Source organism: Leptopilina heterotoma, unplaced genomic scaffold, assembly GCF_015476425.1.
Source record: "Leptopilina heterotoma isolate Lh14 unplaced genomic scaffold, ASM1547642v1 Lhet_275, whole genome shotgun sequence".
Lineage (NCBI taxonomy): Eukaryota > Metazoa > Arthropoda > Insecta > Hymenoptera > Figitidae > Leptopilina > Leptopilina heterotoma.
In genome coordinates this window covers 651,790-668,708 of record NW_025110983.1, presented here as the reverse complement: position 1 = coordinate 668,708, position 16,919 = coordinate 651,790, and the positions used below count along the sequence as shown (strand labels likewise).

The 16,919-nt window shown below is 24.0% G+C and overlaps 1 protein-coding gene across 4 annotated transcripts in view; it reads left to right on the top strand.

Moving 5' to 3' along the window:
• LOC122503970 overlaps nt 1-16,919 on the top strand; it is a 144,233-nt gene that overhangs the window by 52,852 nt on the left and 74,462 nt on the right. The gene's annotated exons all lie outside the window — the stretch shown is intronic.

Here is a 16,919-nt window from a genome sequence, read left to right as displayed (position 1 = left end):
AACTCAAACTGGAACCTATATGGGTTCCTATTTGAAAAGATAATAAACTTAAACTGGAACCTATATGGATTCCCATTTCAATTATTTTGAAAAAACTTGAAATAGAAAAACCTATATAAATTATATAAGTTCCTTTATAAGTAACTCTTATGGGCTTCTATTAAGAAATTTAAAAACTAATGTGCTAACGAACATATAAGTTCTCAGTCTAAACTATAATATGTAAACCAATATTGGAACCTATATGAGTTCCTATTTAAAATTATATAGATGAAATATAAAAACTAGATATGATCCTATGTAAGAAGTCATAGAATTTCATATGGGATATTAGATGGGTTCCCATATAATTTTCTTTATAAGTAACTCTTATGGGTTCCTATAAAGAAATTTTAAAACTAATATGCTAACACTAATAATGGAACCCAAGTGGGAGTGTTAATTGGAACCCATGTGGTTTCCCCCAATTAACAATATCACATTCTATTTAAGGACTTATAGGATATTACATAGAAAATTTTATGGGTTTCTATGGGAACCCAAGGAACATATAAGATTTAGGTTCCCTAGGATCCTAATATATATACATGAAATTGCAACAAATTATTTGATAAATTATATTATTGAGATTTTGTTTGGGTTCCTATAGGAACCCAAGGAACATATAGGACTTAGGTTCCCTGGGGTCCTAATATATACATGAAATTAGAACGAAAAATTGTTTGATACGTTACATTATTGAGATTTTTTCTTGGGTTCCTATAGGAACCCAAGGAACATATTTTTTTGTAAAATTATCCAAAGTTAATAAATAGAAAAAAAATTTTATTTTATAAGTAAAAAAATGTGACGAAGGAGGGGGGGGGAGTTAAAAATAAGTCCAAGACTCCTAATCAAATATAAAGAAAAAAAAAAAAAAAAATGTTGATTTTAGAAAATAAAAATTTGAACCACTTCTTTTTCTATTTCTTCCGGTTCGAAATAATGTTTTCTCCTAATGTGGAAATAAATAAGTGACATATACAGGTCGCCCACTTTAGACGCGACAACGTAAATACACGTAATATAAGTTACTTTTTCCACTTATGGAATATATCTTTAATGAATGGACACTCTATGTATAGAATGAAAGATATAATCTGCTGTAATTGACATGTCACAAACACATATATAGACACATCCACTCAGAAATAAATATAGAAACACATCATTTGAAAATAGATATATAATAAATATTATTATCGATTAAAAGAATATTAATTTTAAATGTTCGTAAAAGTAGGTAGTAATTGGTAATTTTGGGTAATTTGGGGTATAACTGTTGATAACTAGGTAGTTACGTAGTTTGGAACCAAATTTTACCGAATATTAAAATAATTATAGAAAGTGAATTTATTTATTTATTTATTAAAATAGTTTGAATTTTTCACGAAACAAATGTCAATTCATTATAAGTAAGTAATTTAAATAGTTCTTTTAAAGTAACATTTTTTAATTTTTTAACCCTAGAGCGGAGATATGACTTTTTTTACCCTCTTAACGGAAAATACCCCAAATTTGTAATATTTGTAAAAAGTTTCTAATTTTCTAATATTTTTTTTTCTAATTTTTTTTCTATTTTTTTTCTAAGTTTCTAATTTTTTCTAATTTTCTATTTTTTCTAATTTTTCACTAAAAGGAAGTCGATGGTATTATTCATTTCTTAAATAAAGTAAATCTGACCGAATTAGAAATATTTCGGTCGCCATTTTGTGGCGGCCATTTTGAATTTTTATATTTTGCCTTTAGATTCGATTTCTCTTTTTCTCTCGTTTTCTTTAGAATATTTTTTCTTTAGTTTTTTAGATCAAAACTATTTGTAAGACCTCTGTAAATTCCTCAAAACAAACTGGTACATATTTTACCATTATACCTTAGAAGTTTACCTTCACCCTCACCTTCTCAAAATACCCTGTAATTTTTCTCGACAATTAAAGCGGATCTCTCTCTCTCTCTCTCTTTTTTTTCTCTCTTGCAAAATTAAACAAATTATTAATTAATCGGATACAACAAAAAGCACTCGTTGACTCGCGATGTGTTCTCTTATTTATGTTACATACCAAAATGAAAAAAGGAAAAAAAAATAATAATTAATACTAATTGTCGACAGCAAACGATTATTTATACACAAATCCGGGAGGGTACAAATTTTCTTTATTTATATATTTTCTTGTTGACTTTTTCTCCCTCTCTCTTTCTCTACTTCTCTCTTTCTCTCTCTCTCTCTCTCTCTCTCGCCTTTGAGAGGACATTATCGTTGATTTTACGCGCAAAAGATATTTCACAATAATTTTTAATTTTCATCAACGCATACAAATTACATTGCTGTTAATTTAAGACCAACCCTTTTTCCTCTGTTACTTATTCATTACTATCGTCTTTTATCTTATACTATGTTTACATGGACAATAAACTTTATATTTTTACCGCGTACCCACATTCATAGTGATTTAGAGAAAAATTTAAAATTTACTAGGTATGTAGTTTAAAATTTATTTTTCAAATTTATTATTCCTTTATACAGGGTTGCAACAAAAATATTTTTCATTTTATTTTCCCATGATTTACAGTAATTTGCATCTATTTACAGTAATTTACAACCAATTTACAGTAATTTACAAATATTTACAGTAATTTACCAATATTAAGAGTAATTTACAAATATTTACATTAGTTCATCAATATTTAAAGTAATTTACTTCTACTTACAGCGATTTACCAATATTTACAGAAGTTTACCAAGGTTTACAATATTTTATCCACATTTACACTAGTTTATCCATATTTACACTAATTTACATATATTTAAGAAATATTAATTCATTTTTACATACTGAAAGGTGTTAAAAATATAAAATTCCCTTTCGTGGCATTATATGTAAAAATTTATGACTATATTTACAGTAGTTTACCAATATTTACATTAATTTACGTGGATTTACAGTTATAAAAATTTTTAAATAATTGCGGTTTCTTTCGACTAATTTTTGTGCAAATTCTAATTTTAATTTTCCTCAGAAATCTTTTTATTATTCATGCGAGAAGAATTGAATTCTTACGAAGATTTTAACAAAATTTTTTTTAAATAATTGAACTCTGGAAATTTTTTAAAAAAATAGTAAATATTGAAAATCATTGAATTGCGAAAAGTTTTTAAAAATAATTAAATTTTACAAAGAGTTCTATTAAAACTTTTGATAATAATTGAATGCTTGTGTGGCATTTTATTCAATTTTTTTTTTTTTTGAAAATAATTGAATTCCTAAAAAGCATTTTATTAGATATCAAAATAATTGAATTCTTAAGAACGATTAAACGATTAAACGATTTTTTCTTAGAATTTTGTTAAATAATTGAATTTCCAAGAAAAAATTTATTACTTTTAAAAATAATTGAATTTTCGTTATGAATATTGTTATTTATGAAAATAATTGAATTTCCGCAATAATTTGTAACTTCTCTAAAATTAATTTTTTTCTAGTTTTTTTTAACTAAAATTCTTCAATAAATCCATTATTTTTAATAATTTTTAAAAAAAGTTCTTTGAAAATTTTCAAATTCATTCGTTTAGAATTCAATTTTACAAAAATTTCAATTATTCGAAAATTCTGCAATTAGGATATTGAAAAATCAAAAACTTGAAATAATTTCAATAAAAATCCTATTAAACTTTTAAAAAAGAGTTAATTCTACAGAATTGTTTGTTAAAATTATGAAAAATTATGAATTTCAATGATTTTAATTTGTAACTTTTTCAAAATTTAAAAAGCATTTTATTATTTATATGAAAATAATTGAATTCTTGCGAACGATTTTATTAGAATTTTGTAAAATAATTGAATTTCCAAGAAAAAATTTATTACTTTTAAAAATAATTAAATTTTTGTTATGAATAATGTTATTTATGAAAATAATTGAATTCTGCAAAGAATTTTATTAAAAAGCCTCAAAATAATTGAATTTTCGGAAATAATTTTGTTATCTTTGAAAATAAATGAATTATTGTGGAAAACTTTATTTGTGAAAATATTTGTACTTTTCAATTCAATTAATTTAAAATAGTATTAAAAATAATTAAAATTCTATAATGAGTTTTATTATTTATAAAAATAATTGAATTCTCGCGAGAGATTTTATTAAAATTTTTTAAAATAATTGAATTACCAAGAAAAAATTTATTACTTTAAAAAATAATTGAATTATCTTGTGATGAATATTGTTATTTATGAAAATAATTTAATTTTGCAAAGAATTTTATTAAAATGTTATAAAATAATTGAATTTTTTCGAAGAAGAATTATTTATCTAAATAATTCAATTCTTGAGAAAAATTTAATTAAAATCTAAAAGAATGATTGAATTATTACAAAAAATTTAATTAAAATTGTATTTAAAATAATTGATTTCTTTCGAGCAATTTTATTAAAATATTTGAAAAAAATTGAATTTCTGTGAAAAATTTTAAGATTTTTGTAAATAATTGAATTCTTTAAAAGAAAAAGAAAAAAACCTTTTTTTTAAATAATAAATTTTTTTGTGAAATTGAAATTAAATTTTTAAGAATTACATTTTTTAAGCAATTCATCTAAAATTGTATTAATAATAATTGAAATCCTGCGATGAATTTTATTATTTATGAAAATAATTTAATTATTGCGAAGAATTTTATAAACATTGTTTTAAATAATTAATTTTTTCGAAATATGATAAATATTATGAAAATTTTATTTTAAAACATTGAATTCTTATTGTGGAAAACTTTATTTTTGAAAAATTAAATTTTTCAATTAATTAATTTAAAATTATTAAAAATAATAATTGAAATTCTTCGTTGAGTTTTAGTAGTTTTTGAAAATAATTCATGCTTAGAATTTTATCACAAAATTTTTCTTAAAAAATTGAATTTCCATGAAAAATGTAATTATTAGTGAAAGTAACTGAATGATTCTAGAATTGTATAAAAATTTTGTTAAATAATTGATTAATTTCATTTTTTCGAATTTTTTTTTTTTTTGAAATGCTATTCTAAATTAATTGAATTTCTGTGAAAATTTTATTCTTTATGAAAAATTCTCACGCTCCTACCTCTATGGAGAATATTCTATGCCATAAGATGACAGCATGTTCACATTTTTTTACACCACACATTTTTATTTTTATTTAATTGTATATTTTTTTATATAATGTGTTGTTTGTGTTTATTATTTTTTAATGTTGAGTGTTTATTCTATGTTTTTCTACATTCAGTGACATGCATATACACGTAACAAAAATCTCAACAAAAAAACATCAATTCTAACCTCAAAGAAATTTTTTTGTCATCTTTTATTTTTGTTTTCATGTTTTATGTTTTTTATTGTATATAATGGTTTTGATCAAAAATCCCATTATTATTATTTATTTATTTCGAAATTCTCATGCTGGTATGTTTTTTTTCTACTTTATTATTTTTTGTTTTTTCTCGACGAAATCTTCTCATCTGTCATATGTATTTTTTACAGTCTTGAAGAGTCGTAATATCACGACGAAATGCATAGACGAATTCGAATTTTTTAAATATATAAAAATTCTTTTGTGAACAAAAACACCGTTCTTATTTAATAGACCAAAGGCCACAAAAATATTATCTGAATTTTAACAATAAGGTCTACAACATTCACTATATACTTTATGAAAAATAATTGAATTTTGGATGAACTTTGTCAATTTTTTTTAATAATTGAATTATTTTGCTTTTAATGAAAATACTAGATATTGAAAATGAATTTCGAATATTTTTTGAAAATAATTGAATCGTTTTAAAGAATTTGATTATAATTTTTAAGAATAGTTTTTTGATTTCTAGTATTAGCGATTTTTAAAGTAAATTCTCAAAATTAAAGGGCAATTTACAATTTTTATTCAGTGTTAAAACTAAAAAAGTGTTAAAAGAAAAAAAAAGGATTTTTTTCCCCCCATAAAAAAGTGTGTGATTTTAAAGAAAAGTGTTATTTTAAGAAAAAGGAGATTTCTCAAAAAGGGAGATTTTGAATGTAGATTTGTTTATATAAATATAGAGATATATATTGAGGATAAATCTGTTGTAATCCATATTGTGCGATATATAATAGTATAAACGATGGGAATGTAAGTGAAGTGAAGGCCAGGTGTGCCAATCACCCTGTCTAACCTTTACAATAATTCTGCCACAGTAACACAAACAACTGACCATAATGAGTGTAGGTGGCGCTGAGAAGGACTCTTGGTCCGGATTGTCAGGTAAAACATACGCAATTACGCCATTTTATAAGTGTAAAAGAATAATGCACAAAGTTTATACATATATACAAGTCAAGGCGCCCGCATATTGTAACGCCACCGCGTTTATATATTTTACACAAGGAAACATATTATTGAAAGAGAGAGAGAGAGCATTGCACACGTATATTAAATCGGAAAACCAGTATTTAAATCACTCCTCCAATTACACGTGACATTTTCTAAACTGAAGGCTACCTCGCGGCAATTTGTGTGTTCTTTTATTTACTTTTCTATTCTCACACCTCTTGTTAACAGTAGTGCAATTCTCCGGATATTTCTTCAAAACTATATAGCTATAAATCTCTATCCTTATAATATAAAATTATTTTTTCGGAGGGCAAACATAACCTAAAAATTAGGTCTATATTTGCAATTTTAATCGATATGTCGAAAAATATCGATATTAATCGAAATGCCAAAAAATGTGTCCAGATGAGACACCTCCAGTGTTGTGAGACAGTCGATTTTTTTTAACACGCGATATTAAAAAGCCGATTGCGTTTATATAAAAACATTTCTTTTTATACGAGCATTGTTCCAATTTACGGTTGAACATAATTTAATTTTCCTTTTTTATTCCTTTTTTAATAATTTTTTTTTTTTAGTATATAATAATAAATATTATTAATATATTTAATTAATTCTACTAAACATAACGTTTTATGTCAAACTTTCGAAATTTTATCAATTTTTAATAACACAGTAAAACGTGATGAGGTGTTAAAATAACACCAGATGAATGGATTAAAATAATCTGCAACAGTTTAATCACTCTAAGATTAAATTAACACCAGAAAGGATTAAAATAATCTATTTTAGTGTTATTTTTAACTATAAATGAAATTTTACTTTATATAAAACACCATTATTTTACAAAATTTTAATCAAATTCTTGTCAAAATTTCAATTATTTTCAAAAATTTTCTGAAATTCAATGATTTTCAATATCTACTATTTCAAATACTTCAATAAAATTTTCCAAAAGAATTATTATTAAAAAAAAAATTTGAATAAAGTTCTATATCGCAAACATTCAATTATTTGCATAAATAATAAAAATTTTTACAGGAATTCAATTATTTACAAATTTTTTTTTTATAAATTTTTTCACAATATAATTCAATTATTTTCATAAATAATAATACATTTTTATAGGGATTCAATTATTTTTATAAATAATAAAATTCTATTAGGAATTCAATTATATTTTCATAAATAATAAAATTGATCGAAAGAAATCAATTATTGTTTTAAATACAATTTTAATAAAAAATTTTTCAAAATAATTTATATTATTTTTTTAGATTTTAATAAAATTCATCCCAAGAATTCAATTATTATTCACGAAAATTCAATTATTTTTAGGCTTTTTAATAAAATTTTATGCAAAATTCAATTATTTTCATAAATAACTATATTCTTCACAAAAATTCAATTATTTTTAAAAGTAATAAATTTTTTTCTTGGAAATTCAATTATTTTAAAAAAATTCTAATAAAATGAAATTCTTTATGAGAATTGAATTTTGAGAAACATTCAATATTATTCAATTATTTTCATATAAATAATAAAATGCTTTTTAAATTTTGAAAAAGTTTCAAATTAAAATCATTGAAATTCTTAATTTTTCACAATTTTAACAAACAATTCTGTAGAATTAACTATTTTTTTTAAAAGTTTAATAGGATTTTTATTGAAATTATTTCAAGTTTTTGATTTTTCAATATCCTAATTGCAGAATTTCCGAATAATTGAAATTTTTGTAAAATTGAATTCTAAACGAATGAATTTGAAAATTTTCAAAGAACTTTTTTTAAAAATTATTAAAAATAATGGATTTATTAAAGAATTTTAGTTAAAAAAAAACTAGAAAACAATTAATTTTAGAGAAGTTACAATTTATTGCGGAAATTCAATTATTTTATCAAGAGTAATAAAATTCTTCTTAAGGATTCAATTATTTTTACTAATAATAAAACTCATCGTAGCGTTTCAATTATTTTTTAAACAATTATAAATTTCAATTCCTTGAAAAAAGTAATTATATGTTCATGCAAGTTTTAATAAAATTCGACAAAAGAATTCAATTATTTAAAAATTTAAAAAAAGAAATTCTTTATGAAAATTTAATTTTGAGAAACATTCAATTATTCAATAAATTATTTACTTTTGCATTTAAATAATTTTTCTTGTAGAATTTTCTAATAAAAATTGATTTTCATTTCATAAAAATGAATTTCAGTTAAAATTTTAGATTATAATTGAATATTAAAAGCAATAAAGCGTGAATTTTTAGAAATAATTGAATTTTGAAATTAATTTTTTTTTTGAAAAAGTTTAATTGAATTTTTTTTTATATTATTTGAAGGTTTTATTTTCTAATATGCATTCAATGCATTTAATTAAAGAATTTAGGAATAATTGAAATTTCGTGAAATTGAATATTGTAAAGAAATGGATTTGAAAATTTTGCCAAAGAACTTTTTCGAAAATTATTAATTAAAATTAAAAGAATTAATTAAAAGAATTGATATAAAGTAAAATTGTAGTTAAAATATTTTTGAAAATAATAATTGAATTGAAATAATGATAATAATTTTGAAGAAGTATAATATTCTTATAATATAAAATAATTATTTTATCACTTTCATCTTTAATTATTATAAATCATGAAGAAATCGATGACTCCGAATCGAATCACTCCGAACTCGGAGTTATCGATATCTTCATGTTTTAGTTATAAAAAAATTTAATGAACTAAAATTTCATTCATTGTAAAAAATAACACCAAAATTGATTATTTTTATTTATTTATTTTTTTTTACATTTAAATAAAAATATTTTTATTTTTTGCAGCACTAAAGTTTCGAGGAAGCACAATAACATATAAATATTGGTTTAAAAATTCAAAAGATACTTGAATTTTTTTTTTTTTTTTTTTTTGCTCGAGGAATAAGGAACCTGACAAAAGTTACCTGCGGGGCATTTTTAAAAAAAAAGTATATAGTGAGTTATGGAGAATAATCATGGATATTGATGCGGATGCTGATAGAGTGATGCTGGACCACTTTGCTGGTCCGGACTAATATTACGCAAAAAGCCGACGATTACGTGTCTCCTCGTGAGATATAAAGGAGTAAACTCGTGCCTGGCTAAAATCGATCGGACAAATATTTTTTTTCTTTTCTTAATTTGCCTGATCCTTTTCTTATCTTTGTATTTTTTTTTTTTTTTTTTTTTTAATCTCTTAGCTTTGATCCTTTTTTTTCCAACTAATGTCTTACAATCACGATTAGCAAATCATATTTTTTGTTATAATATACAAAAGCCGGAGGATAATTTCTTTTCTTTCTTTTTTTTTTTTTGTTTATAATTAATTTTTGTAGGCTTCGCATAATATTGCGCAAAAAAAAAGTCTTTTATATTCGCGTATTATTATTCGATTTGATTCGATTCGACAACTATGGCACACGAGTATTTTATGTAAAAGTTTACATCACGACAAGAACGCGGACACGTTTATATGTAGGAAAAAGCAAAACTTACAGCACCGATTAAAGTTGATCTGGTACTTGCCAATTATAGCAGGGAATCGATCTCCTTTTTTTATTTAAAAAAAAGGGAATTCTTTTTCAACATTAATTAGGTCACACGAGGACGTTATCATTATTATTCTATAATAAAAGATATATTTTTTCTAATAAATTTTTAATAAAAAATTTTTTTTTTTTTTACCAAAGTGTTGAATTTATATTTATCGTTTAACATCCATAACTTACAATAAATCGATTCATTGATATTTTACGATAAACCGATTAAAATCGACATTAACCGATTATTATTGATAAATATCAATCTTTCCAGCTATGTCGATATTCATCGATACATTTTGTTTTCATACCTTTCGTCTCGTGTCCTGTTGCATAAAAAAAATTACGGTAAATGCAAATTTTACATTTAAAAAAAAAAAAAAAAAAAAAAAAAAAAAAAAAAAAAAAAATTCTTTGTCTCTGCCACGTGATTTTGATTCGAGTAATGTGTAATACGTAATCGACAATAAATTTTCGTAATATTCAATGTAGGGGCAGAGTCGAAGCAGTTCGTTATCAATATCGGCATCTGTACTGTATTTAGCATCAAATATACATGATTATTCCTTGTAACATGGCGAAAAAATTTTTTTGACTCAAGGCAAAATATATATATACAGATATATGCGTATGTCTGTCAATTTTCTCCTGTTTGAATGTATATTTCAGAAAATAATGTTATTCTTAAGTATATGAAACACGCATTTATTTATATATATATTGTATAATTGATACAGATTTTATATTTGCGGCATTCGGTGAAGTATAATAACGATTTGTTTTAATTGTCAGAATTGCGTCAGATTTGTTTTTAATACCGGTTTTTTGATTTGAGAAAAATAATGCTCACTTATAAATCCAGAAGTCAAATGGTATTATAGTATGCGTCTACTTTCACAAAATTATAGGTTAAATATTTTTTTAAATATAAACTACTGTACTATTTTAAATAAAATATTTAAAACTTTTTTTAAACTATTTTTTTTTAATTTTTAAGTTTTAAAATACTTTAAACCAATTTAAAGCAAATTATTTATTTATTTATTATATTTATAAATATTTATAAATATTTCTATTTATTTAAAGCATTTTGTTTGATTTTTTTTGTTAAAGATACAATTTTTTTTCGAAATTAATTCAAATTTGGCGCTTTTTTGTCTGCGCATGTGATTTGTTAGTGAAGTGTGGGTATTGATTGAAATCGGGGCATAAAATACTACGTGCCTCTGGTCGTTAATTTTCATTATTAGGAAAAAAATTATTGATAATGTCGGTAAATGTCGGTAAAAGATTCCTGTAATGGTTTCTCTATCAGTATTATTAACGACTTATGGTCGTTAATTTTCATTATTATGCAAAACAAAATTATTGACAATGTCGGTAAATGTCGGTAAAAGATTCCTGTAATCGTTTCTCTATCGGTATTAAATCGATTTATTTAGGGAATAAGTTGATCTTTGTTTTTTTGCAAAAACTACCAGAATTTAAAGTATTAATATTTAGATAGTCTCCAGTAGTCGACGTGCTAAATATCGATAATTGTCGATAACTGTAGGTAAAAAAAAAATAATTCATATTTTTGATTGTATTTTTGCATTTGTTTCCCTGAAAAAAATTACGAGTTATTTGTTAATATTCATACTAGTGACACATTTATATTAATTAAATATTTTTTTTATTATACAACTGTCGGTAATTGTCGGCAATATTGTCGGTAACGTCGATAAAATACTTCGGTGGCTATAAAATTGATTTGGTGGTTTTATTACAATCTTTTTTTTGAATCAGTGTCACTGGAGAGGAACTTAAAGATCAATTCCGTACAATATTGACAATTGTCGGTAACTGTCGATAACTGTCGGTAAAAAATTTCTGCAATTGCGTTGCTGCGAATCAAACTTATCGACTGAGAATTAAAAGAAAAATATTTCTAATTTACCATAGTTTTTGAAGCGATTTGTTAATAACTGTCAACTTGTAAATAATTTTTAACCAGCGCGATTATAAACAAAGTCGACAATTGTCGATAACAGATTTCTGTAATCATTTTCATCAACCATTCTCGAATAAAAATTCGAAAACAAATACTTTAAAATACTATTCAAGAAGTTCATTAAGGGCGACGAATGTTTGTCGTAATGTCGATAATTGTCGGTAACTGTCGGTAAAAGATTTCTGTAATCAATTTTATAAACCAGTATCGAATCAAAATCGGAAAACAAACACTTTGAATCAATATTTAAGAAGTTCATTAAGGGCGACGAATGTTTGTCGTAATGTCGATCATTGTCGGTAACTGTCGGTAAAAGATTTCTGTAATTATTTTTGTAAACCATTGCGACGAATGTTCGTCGAAATGTCGATAATTGTCGGTAATTGTCGGTAAAAGATTTCTGTAATGACTTTACGCCAAAAAATTCCCATAATTGTTGTTTTTTCAATTCGAAAAATTAATTCTAGAGTATTCTACCAAACATTCTATTCAGTATTGCGAAATTTGCGGAAATAATTTTCTGTCCATAAAGATAGTAAGTTTTGATATATAAGGTGTGTGAGAAGGACTCTGACATTTTATTGCTTTGACGAATGGCGAGAGTGAAAGAGAAAAAGAAAGATAATCAGGTCGATAAGAAATTGAGTGGCTAAGAGTCAAATCTAAACAACTCAACAGGTATATCTATATGTATATTATCATATTTCGCAGGATCAGAACTCTCTTTTGATATTTGAGGGAGACTCGTGACTTGCGAGGATCTTACGTGCGAGGATCGTGGGATACAAAGTTGGAATGCCAAAGGGAGGTCGAGGTGCCTTTAAGTAATCCTTATGGACCAACAAAGATCGTGAGTGGGTGTTCCCCACTCAACAAACAGGGTGTACATATATAACAAGAGGCGTTCACAAGCAGTAGTTTTCAGTTTTTTTCTATTTTATGAAAAAATTTTTTTTTTCTTTTTTAAAATAATTGATTTTTACTAATTTTGTTTATTTTATTATACTTTATTTTTCGGCGGTTAATTTATCGATAAATAGTCAAATAGACAACAACAAAAATTAGTTAAAACTGTTTTATCAGCAGTCGATAAAGTAGATTTTTATACTTTATTATCGACAATCGATAAAACAGTTTCTGTCGTTTCGTTTTACTCATCAATCGATAAAATAATTTTTGTCGTTTTATCAAAAACTGTTGATAAAAATAGTTTTTGACGTTTTTATTATCAACAGTCGGTAAAATAGATTTTGTAGTAATTTTATCCTTAACGATCGAAAAAGCATTTTTGGTTCTCTTATCTTCAAAAGTCGATAAAACTGTTTTGATTCTTTTATTCTCGACAGTCGATAAAACAGATTTCTGTTTCTTTAGGAACAGTTGGTAAAAAAAGTTTCTGCTGCTTTTATTATCAAAAATTTTTGATAAAACAGTTTCGGTTGTTCTATCGTCGAAAAACTGAAAACAAAAAATTTTTTTTTTAAATCTGTTAAAAATTCTGGTAAAATCTGACAGTATTTAAATAGAAACTAAAAATAAAATTTTTTTTATTATTCTTTTATATTCTTTTACAAATTTACGTTAAATATTGACATTAAATTTATAACTTTTATTAATGACTTATTTAAAAAAAAACTGGGTTACGTCAAAATATTTGATATGTATATATAACTCAATAAAACGTGAGAAAAAATTTTTTCTTCAATTTCCAAAATATAATTTCTCAATGAAAAATTGTAAATTATAAATAAAAAGGTGACAAAAAAAACAGGTTTTAATTTTATTCACTCTTTTTTCACACCAAATAGAAGTCATTTATAACGCTCCATAGAATTATAGTAACCTACTTTTTCTTTAAATTCCATTCAGATTTAATATTATCAAATTTTAGAAATGACTTTCTTTTACATTTATATAAAAAAAATGTGTAATATATTGAAACTGTCTCATTTTCTATTAAATCCATATATTAAATTAAAAACTTCCGTAACAAACTTTCAACATCTATACTCAAGTAATTTTCAAGTTATTTGGAAAGAAAAAAAAAGAAATAAGAAATTCAAAATTATTATCCCCTTTTTCATTAGATTTATTCCCCATGAAAAATATTGTAATTTATTATCAATATGAATATATTTTTTAAATGCTTTAAATTTTTAAAAACCAGCCCCAAATAATTCATAGGTCAAAAAAAAAGATATAAATTTCAAATTTAGGTCAAAAATCGGATACCCCAAAAATCAACAAAAATAATTTAGAACCAAGTAATATTAATTTTTACCTAATTTAAAATTTAGGTCAATATTTTCAAAGAATAATTAAAAATTTAGGACAATATTTTCAAAGAAAAATAATTTAAAATTTAGGTCAATATTGTCAAAGAAATATAATTTAAAATTTAGGTCAATATTTATACTAAAGGCAAATAAAATCTTTTGAATTTATAGGTCAAATAACAGATCAGGACAAAAATCAAACTTTAAAATTTAGGTCAATATTTAAATCAGTAAAAACAAACTTTTAAGTTTAGGTCAATATTTATTGTGAAGAAAAAAGTAATCTTTAAAATTTAGGTCAATATTTCCTGTATAAGAAATCATGTTATTTAGGTCAATATTTGATGCTGATGAAAAAGGTAAAAATTTAGGTCAATATTTAAAGTAGTAGAGAATAAATTTAAAATTTAGGTCAATATTTGACTCAAAAAAATGTTAAAAATTTAGGTCAATATTTGACTCAGAAAAAAATGTTAAAAATTTAGGTCAATATTTCCTGGGATGAAAAAAATAAGCTTCAAAACTTAAGTTAATATTTCTTGTAGGGAAAATAAAGTTTGAATTTAGGTCAATACTTGATATAGAAGAAAAAAATTTAGGTCAATATTTCCTTCGATGAAAAAAATAAGCTTTAAAATTTAGGTTAATATTTCTTGTAGGGAAAATAAAGTTTGAATTTAGGTCAATACTTGATGCAGAAGAAAAAAATTTAGGTCAATATTTAAAGTACCTAGAAGAAAGTATCGTTAATATTCAGGTCAATATTTTCTGTAGAAGAAAAATAGTTTAAATTTTTTAATATTGATGCAGAAAAAAAGAAAAAATTTCGATTTAGGTCAATATTTAAAGTAGAAGGAAAACCTTAAACTTTAGGTCAATACTTGATGCAAAAGAAAAAAATAACCTTAAGTAAATATTTCTAGCATAAAAAATAAAGTTTAAATTCAGGTCAATATTTCATGCTAAAGAATAGGAGACGGTGCAATTTAGGTCAATATTTCAAATAAAAGAAAATACCAATAACATTTAGGTCAATATTTGCGAAAAAAATAACCTTTAAAATTTAGGTCAATATTTAAAGTAGAAGAAAGTACCTTTAAAATTTAGGTCAATATTTAAAGTACAAGGAAAAACGTCGACTTTAAACTTTAGGTCATTATTTATAAATTAAAAGAAACAGTAAAAGTCGATGCCAAATTTATCTTTAAAATTTAGGTCAAATAACAGGTCAGAAGCCAAAAATTTTCTTGGAAAAATTTTAAAATCTAGGTCAAAAGTAAAAAAAATATGAATTTTAGGACAATAAGTCAATACAGGCGAAAAAAAACAAGAGTAAACAAGGTCATTATTTATTTAAATTTCATTTATTTACTATTAGGTCACTAATAGATGACTATTTGGGTCAAAAATCGCTACTGAATGATCAACAAATAATTTTTAATTTTAAATATAAGATAAAAATTTGGGTTAAATTATAAAGTTGAAAAGTTTTTCAAAAGTTGTAGTTTTAGGTCAGTTTTGGTCAATTTGATATAAAAAATATATTTTAAAACTGTCCACCTTAGGTTATTTTATTATAGGTGAGACATTTTGGATAATTTCAAGTTACTTTGTAGATAAAAATAATTTCAAAATAACACTGCCTTAGGTCAATAATCGTAGGTCGAGCGTTTTAGGTCATTTTAGGTCATTTCAAATCAGTCTAGTAAAAAAAATTTCAAAATGACACTGACTTAGGTCTACTATTATCGTAGGTGAAGTACAGTATAAGTATAGTAGGTCATAGTTAGATTTTTTTTAGGTCATTTTAGGTCTTTTACATCGTTTTAGATCATTTATTGTCAGTTCAGGTCATTTCAAGTCCGTCTAGTAAAAGAAATTTCATAATGACACTGCCTTAGGTCTATTATCGTAGGTCAAGTACTTTAGAGCATAGTTGGTCTTTTTAGGTCACTTAGATAGTTTTAGGTCATATTTGGCCATTTCAGGTCATTTCAAGACAGTCTAGTAAAAAATTTCAAAATGACTCTGACTAAGGTCTATTATCGTAGGTCAAGTACTACTATCGTAGGTCATATTTGGACTCTTTGGTCATTTTAGGTCTTTTTATGTCATTTTCGTCAGTTCAGGTTATTTTAAGTCAGTCTAGTAAATGAAATTTCAAAATGACACTGCCTTAGGTCTATTATCGTAGGTCAAGTACTTTAGGTAATAGTTGGTCGTTTTAGGTTATCTTAGGTCTTTTTCGATCGTTTTAGGTCATTTTTTGCCAATTCAGGTCATTTCAAGTCCGTCTAATAAGAGTAATTTCAAAATGACACTGCCTTAGGTCTATTATCGTAGGTGAAGTACTTTTGGTCATTATTGGTCATTTTAGGTCTTTCTGGCTCGTTTTAGATCGTTTTATGTCATTTTAGGCCAGTTCAGAGCATTTCGAAGTCAGTCTTGTAAAAAATAATTTCAAAATAACACAACAAGATTGTATACCAGTAGATAAAAAAACCATTTCGTTAAAATTAGGTCAATTAGGTCAAAAGACAGAAATAACCTTTAAACAATAAATAATTTATAAATTTATCCATGAATATCGAAATAATTGTGTATTTATTTACATTTTTGGAAGAAAAGAGTGTATTATTATTATAATATCAAAGCAAAGAAACATAATAAGCCATTAGGTATAATATATATTGATTTAGACGTGTTAATAGTGATTAATAT